The following is a 17361-nucleotide window of genomic DNA, read 5'->3' on the forward strand; positions in this document are numbered from 1 at the left end:
AAACCTAAACCTAAAGCTTAACCAAAACCTATACAACCTAAACCTAAAACCTAAAACCTAAACCTAAACATAAAACCTAAATGTATTCTCAAATCCCTAAACCTAAACCTACATCTAATCCTAATCTCAACTCTCTAACCTAAACCTAAACCTAAGCTTGAAAACCCAAACATAAACCCGATCCCGAACCTGAACCCCACTAAACTAAAACCTTAACCTATTCTCAATTCCCTAAACCTATATCTTATAACCTAAACCTAAACCTAAACCTTAACCTAAACCTAAACCAAAACCTATAACCTTTACCTAAACCAAAACCTATAACCTAAAACCTTAACCTAAAACCTTAACCTAAACCTAAACCTGAACCTCGACCTTAACCTTAACCTAAACCTAAACCTAAACCTAAAACCTAAAACCTAAACCTAAACCTAAAACCTAAATGTATTCCCAAATCCCTAAACCTAAACCTACACCTAATCCTAATCTCAACTCCATAACCTAAACCAAAACCTAAACCTAAAACCTAAATGTATTCTCAAATCCCTAAACCTAAATCGACACCTAATACTAATCTCAACTCCATAACCTAAACCTAAACCTAAACTTGAAAACCCAAACATAAACCCGATCCCGAACCCGAACCCGATTTCCTAAACCGAACCCTTAACCTATTCTCAATTTCCTAAACCTATAGCTTATAACCTAAACCTAAACCTTAACGTAAACCTAAATCTGAACCTAAACCTTAACCTATACCTATAACCCTAACCTAAACCAAAACCTATGACCTAAAACCTTAACCTAGAACCTAAACATAAATATAAACATAAACCTTAACCTAAACCGATAGCCTTAACCTAAAACCTAAAACCTAAATTTACTCTCAAATACCTAAACCTAAGCCTACACCAATTCCTAATCTCAACTCCCAAACCTAAACCTATACCTAAACTTGAAAACCCAAACAGAAATCCGATCCCGAACCTGAACCCGATTTTCTAAACCTAAACCTAAACCTTATTAACCTATTCTCAATTCCCTAAACCTATATAAGTACCTAAACCTTTACCTAAACCTAAACCTAAACTAATAACCTTAACCTAAACCAAAAACTATGAGCTAAAACCTATAACCTTAACCTAAAACCTAAAACCTAAACCTAAACCTAAAACCTAAATGTATTCCCAAATACCTAAAGCTAAACCTACATCTAATCCTAATCTCAACTCTTTAACCTAAACCAAAACCTAAACTTCAATACCCAAACCTAAACCCGATCGGAACCCGAACCCAATTTCCAAAACCTAAACCTTAACCTATTCCCAATTCCCTAAACCTATAGCTTATAACCTAAACCTAAACCTGAACCTAAACCTAAACCTTAAACTATACGTATAAGCTTAACCTAAACCAAAACCTATGACTTAAAACCTTAACCTATGACCTAAACCTAAACATAAACCAATAACCTTAACCTATAACCTAAAACCTAAATGTATTATCAAATCCCTAAACCTAAACCTATATCTAATCCTAATCTCAACTCTCTCACCTAAACCTAAACCTAAACTTGATATCCCAAACCTAAACCCGATCCCGAACCTGAACCCGATTTGCTAAACCTAAACCTTAACCTATTCTCAATTCCCTAAACCCATATCTTATAACCTAAACCAAAACCTATGAACTGAAACCTTAACCTATAACCTAAACCTAAACATAAACCTAAACCTCGACCTTAACCTTAACCTAAACCTAAACCTTAACCCATAACCTAAAACCTAAATGTATTCTCAATCCCTAAACCTATACCTACACCTAATCCTAATCTCAACACCCTAACCTAAACCTAAACTTGAAAACCGAAACATAAACCTGATCCCGAACCCGAACCCGATTTCCTAAACCTAAACCTTAACCTATTCTCAATTCCCTAAACCTATAGCTTATAACCTAAACCTAAACCTAAACCGATAACCTTAACCTAAACCAAAACCTATGACCTAAAACCTTAACCTATAACCTAAACCTAAACATAAACCTAAATGTCGACCTTAACATTAACCAAAACCTAAACCTAAACCAAAACTTTAACCTATACCTAAAACCTTAACCTAAACCAAAACCTATGACCTAAAACCTTAACCTATAACCTAAACCTAAACCTAAACATAAACCTTAACCTAAACTTATAACCTTAACCTAAAACCTAAAACCTATACCTTAACCTAAAACCTAAATGTATTCTCAAATCCCTAAACCTAAACTTACACCTAATCCTAATCTCAACTCCCTAACCTAAACCTATAGCTAAACTTAAAAACCCAAACATAAACCTGATCCCGAACCCGAACCCAATTTCCTAAGCCTAAACCTTAACCTATTCTCAATTCCCTAAACCTATATCTTATAACCTAAACCTAAACCTAAACCTTAACCTAAACATTAACATAAACCTATAACCTTAACCTAAACCAAAACCTATGACCTAAAACTTTAACCTATAACCTAAACCTAAACATAAACCTAAACCTCGACCTTAACCTTGACCTAAACCTAAACCTTAAACTAAAGCCTAAAACCTAACCCTAAACCTAAAACCTAAATGTATTCACAAATCCCTAAACCTAAACCTACACCTAATCCTAAACTCAACTCCCTAACTTAAACCTAAACCTAAACTTGTAGACCAAAACATAAACCAGATCTCGAACCTGAACCCGATTTCCAAAACCTAAACCTTAACCTATTCTCAATTCCCTAAACCTATATCTTATAAACTAAGCCTAAACATAAACCTTAACCTAAACCTAAACCTAAACCTATAACCTTAACCTAAACCAAAACCTATGACTTAAAACCTTAACCTATAACCTAAACCTCAACCTTAACCTAAACTTAAACCTTAACCTAAACATATAACGTTAACCTAAAACCTAAAACTTAAACCTAAAAATAAAACCTAAATGTATTCTCAAATCCCTAAACCTAAACCAACATATAATCCGAATCTCAACTCTCTAACCTAAACCTAAACCTAAACTTGAAAATCCGAACCTAAATCCGATCCCGAACACGAACCCCGATTTCCTAAACCTAAACCTTAACCTATTCTCAATTCCCTAAACATATAGCTTATAACCGAAACCTAAACCTTAACGTAAACCTAAAACTAAACCTAAACTTTAACCTGTACCTATAACCTTAACCAAAACCAAAACCTATGACCTAAAACCTTAACCTATAAACTAAACCTAAACCTAAACCTATAACCATAACCTAAAACCTAAACCTTAACCTAAAAGCTAACTGTATTATAAAATCCCTAAACCTAAACCCACACCTAATCTTAATCCCAACTCCCTAACCTAAACCTATACCAAAACTTGAAAACCCAAATATAAAACCGATCCCGAACCCGAACACGATTTCCTAAACCTAAACCTTAACCTATTCTCAATTCCCTAAACCTATATCTTTTAACCTAAACCTAAACCTAAACCTTAACCTAAACGTAAATGTAAACCTAAACCTATAACCTTAACCTAAACCAAAACATATGACCTAAAACCTTAACCTATAACCTAAACCTCAACCTTAACCAAAACCTAAACCTTAACCTTAACAAATAACCTTAACCTAAAACCTAAAACCTAAACCTAAACCTAAAACCTAAATGTATTCTGAAATCCCTAAACCTAACCCTACATCTAATCCTAATCTGAACTCTCTAACCTAAACCTAAACCTAAACTTGAAAACCCAAACCTAAACCCGATCCCGAACCCGAACCCGATTTCCTAAACCCAAACCTTAACCTATTCTCAATTCCCTGAAACTATAGCTTATAACATAAACCTAAACCTTAACCTAAACCTTAACCTATACCTATAACCTTAACCTATTCTCAATTCCTTAAACCTATAGCTTTTAACCTAAACCTAAACCTTAACCTAAACCTAAACCTAAACTTAAACCTTAACCTATACCTATAACATTAACCTAAACCAAAACCTTAACCTAAAACCTTAACCTATAACCGAAACCTAAACCTAAACCTAAACCTTAAGCTATACCTATAACCTTCACCTAAACCAAAACAGATGACCTAAACCTTAACCTATAACTTAAACCTCAACCTTAAACTCAAACTTAACCTAAACCTAAACCTAAACCTAAACCTTAACCTAAACCTATAACCTTAACCTAAAACGTAAAACCGAAACCTAAACCTAAAACCTAAATGTATTCACAAATCCCTAAACCTAAACGTACAACTAATCCTAATCTCAACTCTCTAACCTAAACCTAAACCTAAACTTGAAAACCAAGCATAAACCCGATCCCGAACCCAAACCCGATTTCCTAAACCTAAACCTTTAACCTATAACCTAAAACCTAAACCTAAACCTAAAACCTAAATGTATTCTCAAATCCCTAAACCTAAACCTAGACATAATCCTAATCTCAACTCCCTAACCTAAACCTTTACCTAAACTTGAAAATCCAAACATAAACCCGATCCCGAACCCGAACCCGATTTCATAAACCTAAACCTTAATATATTCACAATTCCCTAAACCTATATCTTATAACTTAAACCAAAACCTAAACCTTAACCTAAACCTATAACCTTAACCTAAACCAAAACTTATGACCTAAAACCTTAACCTATAGCCTAAACCTCAACCTTAACCTAAACCTAAACCTTAACCTAAACCTATAACCTTAACATAAAACCTAAAGCCTAAACCTAAACCTAAAACCTAAATGTATTCTCAAATCCCTAAACCCAAACCTACATCTAATCCTAATCTCAACTCTCTAACCTAAACATAAACATAAACTTGATAACCCAAACCTAAACCAGATCCCGAATCCGAACCCAATTTCCTAAACCTAAACCTTAACCTATTCTCAATTCCCTGAACCTATAGGTTATAACCTAAACCTAAACCTTAACCTAAACCTTAACCTATACCTATAACCTTAACCTAATCCAAAGCGTATGACCTAAAACCTTAACCTATAACCTAAACCTATACCAAAACCTAAACCTTAACCTATACCTATGACCTTCACCTAAACCAAAACATATGACCTAAACCTTAACCAATAACCTAAACCTCAACCTTAACCTCAACCTTAACCTAAACCTAAACCTAAACCTTAACCAAAACCTATATAACCTAAAACCTAAACCTAAACCTAAAACCTAAATGTATTCTCAAATCCCTAAACCTAAACCTACATCTAATCCTAATCTCAACTCTCTAACCTAAACCTAAACCTAAACTTGAAAACCCCAACATAAACCCGATCCCGAACTTGAACCCCACTAAACATAAACCTTAACCTATTCTCAATTCACTAAACCTATATCTTATAACCTAAACCTAAACCTAAACCTAAACCTAAATCTAAACCTAAACCTATAACCTTAACCTAAACCAAAACCTATAACCTAAAACCTTAACCTATAACCTTAACTTAAACCTAAACCTAAACCTCGACCTTAACCTTAACCTAAACCTAAACCTAAACCTATAAATTGTAACCTAAATCTAAACCTAAAACCTAAATGTATTCCCAAATCCCTAAACCTAAACCTACACCTAATCCTAATCTCAACTCCATAACCTAAACCACAACCTAAACCTAAAACCTAAATGTATTCTCAAATCCCTAAACCTAAACTGACACCTAATATTAATCTCAACTCCATAACCTAAACCTAAACCTAAACGTCAAAACCCAAACATAAACCTGATCCCGAACCCAAACCCGATTTCCTGAACCTAAACCTTAACCTATTCTCAATTCCCTAAACCTATAGCTTATAACTTAAACCTAAACCTTAACCTAAACCTTAACCAAAACCTAAACCTTAACCTATACCTATAACCTTAACCTAAACCAAAACCTATGACCTAAAACCTTAACCTATAACCTAAACATAAATATAAACATAAACCTTAACCTAAACCTATAGCGTTGACCTAAAACCTAAAACCTAAATTTACTATCAAATACCTAAAACTAAGCCTACACCTATTCCTAATCTCAACACCCTAACCTAAACCTATACCTAAACTTGAAAACCCCAACAGAAACCCGATCTCGAACCTGAACCCGATTTTCTAAACCTAAACCTAAACCTTAACCTATTCTCAATTCCCTAAACCTATATCTTACAACCTAAACCTAAACCTAAACCTAAACCTAAACCTTAACCAATAACGTTAACCTAAACCAAAACCTATGACCAAAAACTTAACCTATAACCTAAACCTAATCCTTAACCTGAACCTTAACCTTAACCTACACCTATAACCATAACCTAAAACCTAAAACCTAAACCTAAACCTAAAACCTAAATGTATTTTCAAATACCTAAACCAAAACCTACATCTAATCCTAATCTCAACTCTTTAACCTAAACCAAAACCTAAACTTGAATACCCAAACCTAAACCCGATCCCGAACCCGAACCCAATTTCCTAAACCTAAACCTTAACCTATTCCCAATTCCCTAAACCTATAGCTTATAACCTAAACCTAAACCTTAACCTAAACCTGAACCTAAACTTAAACCTTAAACTATACCAATAAGCTTAACCTAAACCAAAACCAATGACCTAAAACCTAAACCTATAACCTAAACCTAAACCTAAACCTTAACCTAAACCTATAACCTTAATCTATAACCTAAAACCTAAACCTAAACCAAAAACCTAAATGTATTATCAAATCCCTAAACCTAAACCTACATCTAATCCTAATCTCAACTCTCTCACCTAAACCTAAACCTAAACTTGATATCCCAAACCTAAACCCGATCCTGAACCTGAACTCGATTTCCTAAACCTAAACCTTAACCTATTCTCAATTCCCTAAACCTATATCTTATAACCTAAACCAAAACCTATGACCTAAAACCTTAACCTATAACCTAAACCTAAACATAAACCTAAACCTCGACCTTAACCTTAACCTAAATCTAAACCTTAACCCATAACCTAAACCCTAAACCTAAACCTAAAACCTAAATGTATTCTCAAATCCTTAAACCTAAACCTACACCTAATCCTAATCTCAACACCCTAACCTAAACCTAAACATAAACTTGAAAACCGAAACATAAACCTGATCCCGAACCCGAACCCGATTTTCTAAACCTAAACCTTAACCTATTCTTAATTCCCTAAACATATAGCTTATAACCTAAACCTAAACTTAAACCTTAATCTAAACCTAAACCTAAACTTATAACCTTAACCTAAACCAAAACCTATGACCTAAAACCTTAACCTATAACCTAAACATAAACCTAAACCTCAACCTTAACCTTAACCTAAACCTAAACCTAAACCTAAACCTAAACTTTAACCTATACCTAAAACCTTAACCTAAACCAAAACCTATGACCTAAAACCTTAACCTATAACCTAAACCTAAACCTAAACATAAACCTTAACCTAAACCTATAACCTTAACCTAAAACCAAAAACCTATACCTTAACCTAAAACCTAAATGTATTCTCAAATCCCTAAACCTAAACCTACACATAATCCTAATCTCAACTCCCTAACCTAAACCTATACCTAAACTTGAAAAGCAAAACATAAACTTGATCCCGAACCTGCACCCGATTTCCTAAGCCTAAACCTTAACCTATTTTGAATTCCTTAAACCTATATCCTATAACCTAAACCTAAACCTTAACATAAACATTAACATAAACCTTTAACCTTAACCTAAACCAAAACCTATGACCTAAAACCTTAACCTATAACCTAAACCTAAACATAAACCTAAACCTAGACCTTAACCTTAACCTAAACCTAAACCTTAACCTATAACCTAAAACCTAACCCAAAACCTAAAACCTAAATGTATTCACAAATCCCTAAACCTAAACCTACAGCTAATCCTAATCTCAACTCCCTAACCTAAACCTAAACCTAAACTTGTAGACCAAAACATAAACCCGATCCCGAACCCGAACCCGATTTTCTAAACCTAAACCTTAACCTATTCTCAATTCCCTAAACCTATATCTTATAACCTAAGCCTAAACATAAACCTTAACCTAAACCTAAACCTAAACCTATAACCTTAACCTAAACCAAAACCTATGACCTAAAACCTTAACCTATAACCTAAACCTCAACCTTAACCTACACCTAAACCTAAACCTTAACCTAAACTTATAACGTTAACCTAAAACCAAAAACCTAAACCTAAAAATAAAACCTCAATGTATTCTCAAATCCCTAAACCTAAACCTACATCTAATTTGAATCTCAACTCTCTAACCTAAACCTAAACCGAAACTTGAAAACCCGAACTTAAATCCGATCCTGAATACGAATCCGATTTCCTAAACTTAAACCTTAACCTATTCTTAATTCATAAACCGATAGCTTATAACCTAAACCTAAACCTTAACCTAATCATAAACCTAAACCTAAACCGTAACCAATACCTATAACCTTAACCTAAACCAAAACCTACGACTAAAACCTTAACCTATAACCTAAACCTCAACCTTAACATAAATCTTAACCTAAACCTAAACCAAAACCTTAATCTAAACCTACAACCTTAACCTAAAACCTAAACCTAAACCTAAAACCTAAATGTATTCTCAAATCCCTAAACCTAAACCTACACCTAATCCTATTCTCAACTCTCTAACCTAAACCTAAACCTAAACCTAAACTTGCAAACCCAAATATAAATCCGATCCCGAACCCGAACCCGAACCCGATTTTCTAAATCTAAACTTTAACCTATTCTCAATTCCCTAAGCTTATAACTTATAACCTAAACCTAAACCTAAACCTAAACCTAAACCTAAACCTTACCCTATACCTATAACCTTAACCTAAACCAAAACCTATGACCAAAAACCTTAACCTATAACCTAAACCAAAACCTAAACCTAAACCTTAACCTATACCTATAACCTTAACCTAAACCAAAACCTATGACCTAAAACCTTAACCTATAACCTAAACCAAAACCTAATCTTAAACCTTAACCTATACCTATAACCTTAACCTAAACCTAAACCTATGACCTAAAACCTTAACCTATAACCTAAACCTAAACCTAAACCTAAACCTTAACCTATACCTATAACCTTAACCTAAACCAAAACCTATGACATAAAACCTTAACCTACAACCTAAACCTCAACCTTAACCTAAACCATAACATAAACCTAAACCTAAACCTTAACCTAAACCTATAACCTTAACCTAAATACCAAAACCTAAACCTAAACCTAAAACCTAAATGAATTCTCAAATGCCTAAACATAAACCTAAACCTAAACCTAGTCCTAATCTCAACTCCCAAACTTAAACCTAAACCAAAACTTGAATACCCAACCCTAAACCAAATCCTAATCTCAACTCCCAAACCTAAACATAAACCTAAACTTGAATACCCAAACCGAAACCCGATCCCGAACCAGAACCCGATTTTCTAAACCTAAATCTTAACATATTCTCAATTCCCTAAACCTGTAGCATATAACATAAACCTAAACCTTAACATAAACCTAAACCTAAACCTAAACCTTAACCTATACCTATAACCTTAACCTAAACCAAAACCTACGACCAAAAACCTTAAACTATAACCTAAACCTAAACCTAAACAAAAACCTAAACCTAAACCTATAACCTTAACCGAAAACCTAAAACCTAAACCTAAACCTAAAACCTAAATGTATTCACAAACCCCTAAACCTAAACTTACATCTAATCCTAATCTCAACTCTCTAACCTAAACCTAAACCTAAACTTCAAAACCCAAACATAAACCGGATCACGGGCCTAAACCCGACTTCCTAAACCTAAACCTTAACTTATTCTCAATTCCCTAAACCTATATCTTATAAGCTAAACCTAAACCTAAACCATAACCTAAACCTAAACCTAAACCTATAACCTTAACCTAAACCTAAACCTAAACCTATAACCTTAACCTAAACCAAAACCTATGACCAAAAACCTTAAGATATAACGTAAACCTAAACATAAACCTAAACCTCGACCTTAACCTTAACCTAAACCTAGACCTTAACGTATAACCTAAAACCTAAACCTAAACCTAAAACCTAAATGTATTCTCAAATCCCTAAACCTAAACCTACACCTAATACTAATCTCAACTCCCGAACCAAAACCTAAACCTTAACTTGAAAACCCAAACATAAACCTGATCTCGAACCCGAACTCGATTTCCTAAACCTAAACCTTAACCTGTTATCAGTTCCCTAAACCTATAGCTTATAAGCTAAACCTAAACCTGAACCTAAACCAAAACCTATAACTTAAAACCTAAACCTAAACCTTAACCTAAACCCATAACCTTAACCAAAAACCTAAAACCTAAACCTTAACCGAAAACCTAAATGTATTCTCAAATCCCTAAACCTAAACCTACACTTAATCCTAATCTCAACTCCCAAACATAAACCTAAACCTAAACTTGAAAACCCAAATATAAATCCGATCCCATACCCGAACCCGATTTCCTAAACCTAAACCTTAACCTATTCTCAATTCCCCAAACCTATAGCTGATAACCTAAACCTTAACCTATACCTATAACCTTAACCTAAACCAAAACCTAAGACCTAAAACCTTAACCTATAACCGAAACCTAAACATTAACCTAAACCTAAACCCAAACCTTAACCTAAACCTATAAGCTTAACCTAAAACCTAAGACCTAAACCTAAACCTAAAACCTAAATGTATTCTCAAATTCGTAAACCGAAACCAAGACCAAATCCTAATCTCAACTCCCTAACCTAAACCTAAACCTAAACTTGAATACCCCACCCTAAACTCGATCCCGAACCCAAACCCGATTTCCTAAACCTAAACCTTAACCTATTCTCAATTCCCTAAACCTATAGCTTATAACCTAAACCTAAACCTTAACCTAAACCTTAACCAAAACCTAAACCTTAACCTATACCTATAACCTTAACCTAAACCAAAACCTATGACCTCAAACCTTAACCTATAACCTAAACATAAACCTAAACCTAAACCTAAACCTTAACCTAAACCTATAACCTTAACCTAAAGCCTAAAACCTAAACCTAAACCTGAAACCTAAATGTATTCTCAAATCCCTAAACCTAAACCTACATTTAATCCTAATCTCAACTCTCTAACCTAAACCTAAACCTAAACTTGAAAACCCAAATATAAACCCGATCCTGAACCCGAACCCGAACCCGACTAAACCTAAACCTTAACCTATTCTCAGTACCCTAAACCTATAGCTTATAACCTAAACCTAAACCTTAACCTAAACCTAACCCTAAACTTTAACCTATACCTATAACCTTAACCTAAACCAAAACCTATGACCAAAAACCTTAACCTATAACCTTAACCTAAACCTAAACCTAAACCTTAACCTATACCGATAACCTTAACCTAAACCAAAACATAGGACCTAAACCTTAACCGTAACCTAAACCTAAACCTAAACCTAAACCTTAACCTAAACCTATAACCTTAACATAAAACCTAAAACCTAAACCTAAACCTAAAACCTAAATGTATTGTCAAATCCTTAAACCTAAACCTACATCTAATCCTAATCTCAACTCTCTAACCTAAACCTAAACCTAAACTTGAAAACCCAAACATAAACCCGATCTGGAACCCGAACCCGATTTCCTAAACCTTAACCTGAACCTATTCTCAATTCCCTAAACCTATATCTTATAACCTAAACCAAAACCTAAACCTTAACCTGAACCTAAACCTAAACCAAAACCTATGACCTAAAATCTTAACCTAAACCTAAACCTTAACCTATACCTATAACCTTAACCTAAACCAAAACCTATGACCTAAACCCTTAACCTATAACCTAAACCTATACCTAAACCTAAACCTTAACCTAAACCTCTAACCTTAACCTAAAACATAAAACCTAAATATATTGTGAAATCCCTAAACCTAAACCTACTCCTAATCCTAATCTCAACTCCCTAGCCTAAACCTATACCAAAACTAGAAAACCCAAACATAAACCCGATCCTGAACCCGAACCCGAACCCGATTTTCTAAACCTAAACTTAAACCTAAACCTTAACCTATTCTCAATTCCCTAAACGTATATCTTATAACCTAAACCTAAACCTAAACCTTAACCGAAACCTAAACTTAAACCAATAACCTTAACCTAAACCAAAACCTATGACCTAAAATCTTAACCTATAACCTAAACCTCAACCTTGACCTAAACCTAAACCATAATCTAAACCTATAACCTTAACCTAAAACCTTAAACCTAAACCAAAACCTAAAACCTAAATGTATTCTCAAATCCTCAAACCTAAACCTACATCTAATCCTAATCTCAACTCTCTAACCTAAACCTAAACCTAAACTTGAATACCCAAACCTAAACCCGATCCCGATCCCAAACCTGATTTCCTAAACCTAAACCTTAGCCTATTCTCAATTCCCTAAACCTATAGCTTATAACCTAAACCTAAACCTTAACCTAAACCTAAACCTTAACCTATACCTATAACCTTAACCTAAACCAAAACCTATAACCTAAAACCTTAACCTATAACCTAAACCTAAACCTAAACCTAAACCTTAACCTAAACCTATAACCTTAACCTAAAACCTAAAACCTAAACCTTAACCTAAAACCTAAATGTATTCTCAAATCCCTAAACCTAAACCTACACCTAATACTAATCTCAACTCCCTAACCTAAACCTATACCTAAACTTAATAAACCAAACATAAACCCGATCCCGAACACGAACCCGATTTCATAAACCTAAACCTTAACCTATTTTCAATTCCCTAAACCTATATCTTATAACCTAAACCTAAACCTAAACCTTAACCTTAACCTAAACCTAAACCTATAACCTTAACCTAAACCAAAACCTATGACCTAAAACCTTAACCTGTAACCTAAACCTCAACCTTAACCTAAACTTAAACCTTAACCTAAACCTATAACCTTTGCCTAAAACCTAAAACCTAAACCTAAACCAAAAACCTAAATGTATTCTCAAATCCCTAAACCTAAACCTACATCTAATCATAATCTCAACTCTCTAACCTAAACCTAAACCTAAACTTCAAAACCCAAACCTAAACCCGATCCCGAACCCGAACCCGAACCCGATTTCCTAAACCTAAACCTTAACCTATTCTCAATACCCTAAACCTATAGCTTATAACCTAAACCTAAACCTTAACCTAAACCTAAACCTAAACTTTAACCTATACCTATAACCTTAACCTAAACCTAAACCTATGACCTAAAACCTTAACCTATAGCCTAAACCTAAACCTAAACCTAAACCTTAACGTATACCAATAACCTTAACCTAAACCAAAACATATGAACTAAACCTTAACCTCTAACCTAAACCTCAACCGTAACCTCAACCTTAACCTAAACCTAAATCTAAACCGTAACCTAAACCTATAACCTTAACCTAAAACCTAAAACCTAAACCTAAACTTAAAACCTAAATGTATTCTTAAATCATTAAACCTAAACCTACATCTAATCCTAATCATAACTCTCTAACCTAAACCTAAGCCTAAACTAGAAAACCCAAACATAAACCCGAACCCGATTTCCTAAACCTTAACCTGAACCTATTCTCAATTCCCTAAACCTATATCTTATAACCTAAACCTACACCTAAACCTACACCTAAACCTAAACCTATACCTATAACCTTAACCTAAACCAAAACCTATGACCTAAAACCTTCACCTCTAACCTAAACATAAACCTAAACCTAAACCTCGACCTTAACCTTAACCTAAACTTAAACTTTAACCTAAAACCTAAAACCTAAACCTAAACCTAAACCTAAAACCTAAATGTATTCTCAAATCCCTAAACCTAAACCTACACCTAATCCTAATCTCAACTCCCTAACCTAAACCTAAACCTAAACTTGAAAACCCAAACATAAACCTGATTCCGAACCCGAACCCAATTTCCTAAACCTAAACCTAAACCTATTATCAATTCCCTAAACCTATAGCTTAAAACCTAAACCTTAACCTAAACCTAAACCTAAACCTAAACCTTAACCAATACCTATAACCTTAACCTAAACCAAAACCTATGACCTAAACCCTTAACCTATAACCTTAACCTAAACCTAAACCAAAACCTTAACCTAAATCTATGATCTTAACCTAAAACATAAAACCTAAATGTTTTCTCAAATCCCTAAACCTAAACCTACACCTAATCCTAATCTCAACTCCCTAACCTAAACCTATGCCAAAACTTGAAAACCCAAACATAAACCCGATCCCGAACCCGAACCCAATTTCCTAAACCTAAACCTAAACCTTAACCTATTCTCAATTCCCTAAACTTATATCTTATAACCTAAACCTAAACCTAAGCCTTAACCTAAACCTAAACTTAAACCAATAACCTTAACCTAAACCAAAACCTATGACCTAAAACCTTAACCTATTACCTAAACCTCAACCTTAATCTAAACCTAAACCATTACCTAAACCTATAACCTTAACCTAAAACCTAAAACCTAAACCAAAACCTAAAACCTAAATTTATTCTCAAATCCTTAAACCTAAACCTACATCTAATCCTAATCTCAGCTCTTTAACCTAAACTGTAAAGCCCTGAAATTCGGGGGTCGAGCATAACTCAGCTCCCGAGTTCCAAAACATCACTTATGCAACATATTTAATGATGGATGTATGTTGACTGTATTAGTGCATAAAACATGGAAAAGATTAAGCCAAAACACAGATATAATTCAGGGATAAGTGAAGAAAGCAAGCGGAAGACTTATAGAAATATATGTGTACAAGTGCAAATCCCTGAAGTACATATACATACCAGGTCGTAAGAAAGTATTACTTATCAAAATTACAAATATCAAGTTACATCATTTAAATCTCAAAAATAATCCCAGAATCCCGCGCATCAGAACAAGGCTCGCTAGAACCCGTCTGAAAACTGCATATAAGAGAAGGCCGCCTCATCATCATCCATCTCCCGCTCTGCCTCAGAAGTCGCATCAACATCTGCAACATCAGAACCTAAGACAGAGTCTGGTGGGTGTTTAACACCGCCCCAGAACGTGGGAGTGAGCGATCAACTCAGTGGAACAATAAGGCACTGGTTAACATGTTATCAGTTCAATCAAGCAGTAATGATAAAGCAGAACAAATAAACAAGACCTAAGTACTCTTGTTAATGCAAGAATGCATGCAGAATGATGCATGCCCTCACGCGTACACCCTCAGCGTCTTCATCTTACGTTACGCATGACACCACCTCAAAGTGCGCCACATCTACAAAGCACATGCAAATGCGGTGCATGGATATGATTACCAAGTTGTTATTAGTCCATTTCATACAGCGGGATTGGGAAGCTAAGATACCTTCCTCATATCACCATCCAAACAGTGATCCATTCTAGGGTCGTCAATCCTAGGCATCTCATACGATCATATGGTTTGAGGTCGTAGCAAAGGGCTCGTCACCAATCAATGCACGTCTATCACACCTTTATTTCCACAGTTCGGCTCGTCACCTCATTGCGGTATCCAGGTATGCTCGAGGTCACTACAAAGGGCTCGTCACCAATCAATGTAGGCCAACAACACGAATATAGTGTCCCATACGACCATAATCGGCTCATGAGTTAGTTGCTCACTGGTCACTACGGGGAGGCTCGTCACCCCAGCGTAGGCCGACAGCTCGACCACGGTGTCCCATACCACCATGTCTGGCTCATGAGTCTTAGCGGATCAAGGTACCATGGTTAATAGGATTTCACTGGTAAGTTCGGTACCCTAGATTCATACAGTAGCGTCCAATACATGGTAAACATACATCGGACAACCGGGTTACTTGACGAACTCGACTAGCACGAGCGCACGTTGGGTTGAACGACATAGAGTGTGCAAACACTCTGCGCGGCCAAACCACTGCCGCCAACTCTAATACGACTCGGGTTCGTCTAATACGTCCTACGTGGCGAAAGCAACCTCAGCCACGATCTTAAGGTAGAGTACCGATTTCCTGGACTAATGCATAGTCCCACACACATTACACTACAACAGGTAATCGTATTGAATGTAGAACAGTAAAGGAACAACAACTCAAATCATGGTATATAAGTACTTAAAGAATATCAGCTTAACATGAATGTAAGCATATGTAATGCTTGAACTTAAACAATAAGGAAAGTAACTTGCAAGAAGGAAATCATACACACTAGTAGGAGAGTTGAGATCGCTTCTCAACACCCATACTAGGTTCAATTATCACACTTTAGATCATTCAGACATTTCTACAAACACTTAGAATACATAAAACAACATACATGACGTATGTTGAAAAACACACATTCGGACAATTCCTTTTACCAAGGAGTTGTCGCACATACATCTAGCATACATACACGACAAATAATCATGGCAATCACAAGTTCATATTTTATACGTATACGGTACTTTATACATACACATAGAATACATAAATCTCAAAGTAACACATGCATATCAGGAAAGGAACGTAAACACAATATTTGGCATGTGAAATCTCATCCATAACAAGAATAAATCATTAACTGGCATTGAAAGCCTTGAAAACCATAACCTATATGCTTAAAGTCCGCACCTTAAGCCAGAAAAGAAACACCGAACTGATTTAGACGAGTTGTCTTCGTCAACGGCGATAGAATACCCTAAAGCAAGGATAAAAATGAGATACAACAACACCAAGACTATTCTAAGCTCTAACACAGATTAGGGTTAGGTTAACTTACCCAAAGATGAACTCAGAATTGTCAGAATAGCGATTCAAAGTGAAGGTTCAAGGATGAAGAAGAACAGGAAAGAATCTAAGATGATTCACCAACTTCTCACTTTCTCTCTCTTTTCCACTCTCTTTCTTAGGTAGGGTTAGAGAAAATTCGTATGGAAAAGAGAGCTAGGGTTTAAGGACTATAAATAGGCCTAATATTGATGAAAATAACCCCAGGGCCAAGGTATACTTAGGGTATAACCAAAACCTGCCTCTCACGATCCAACGAAGCACTTCTGGTGGGCCTATAACCACGAAAGGTCGGACTTAAGCTCACTGACCATGGATCTAGCTCAAGCTAAGTTTTCGTACCGATCGGCTCTTCAGATCAGCCGTGGCGGACCGCACTCAATTCAACAGTCACAGAATCTCGATCAGGTCCACAAGCACAAGGACATGCCTGGGCCACCTTCCGTGATCAGAGGGTGAAATTGGGTCAGAATCCAATGGTCAGATAGCTTAAAA

Source organism: Magnolia sinica, chromosome 11, assembly GCF_029962835.1.
Source record: "Magnolia sinica isolate HGM2019 chromosome 11, MsV1, whole genome shotgun sequence".
Classification (NCBI taxonomy): Eukaryota; Viridiplantae; Streptophyta; class Magnoliopsida; order Magnoliales; family Magnoliaceae; genus Magnolia; species Magnolia sinica.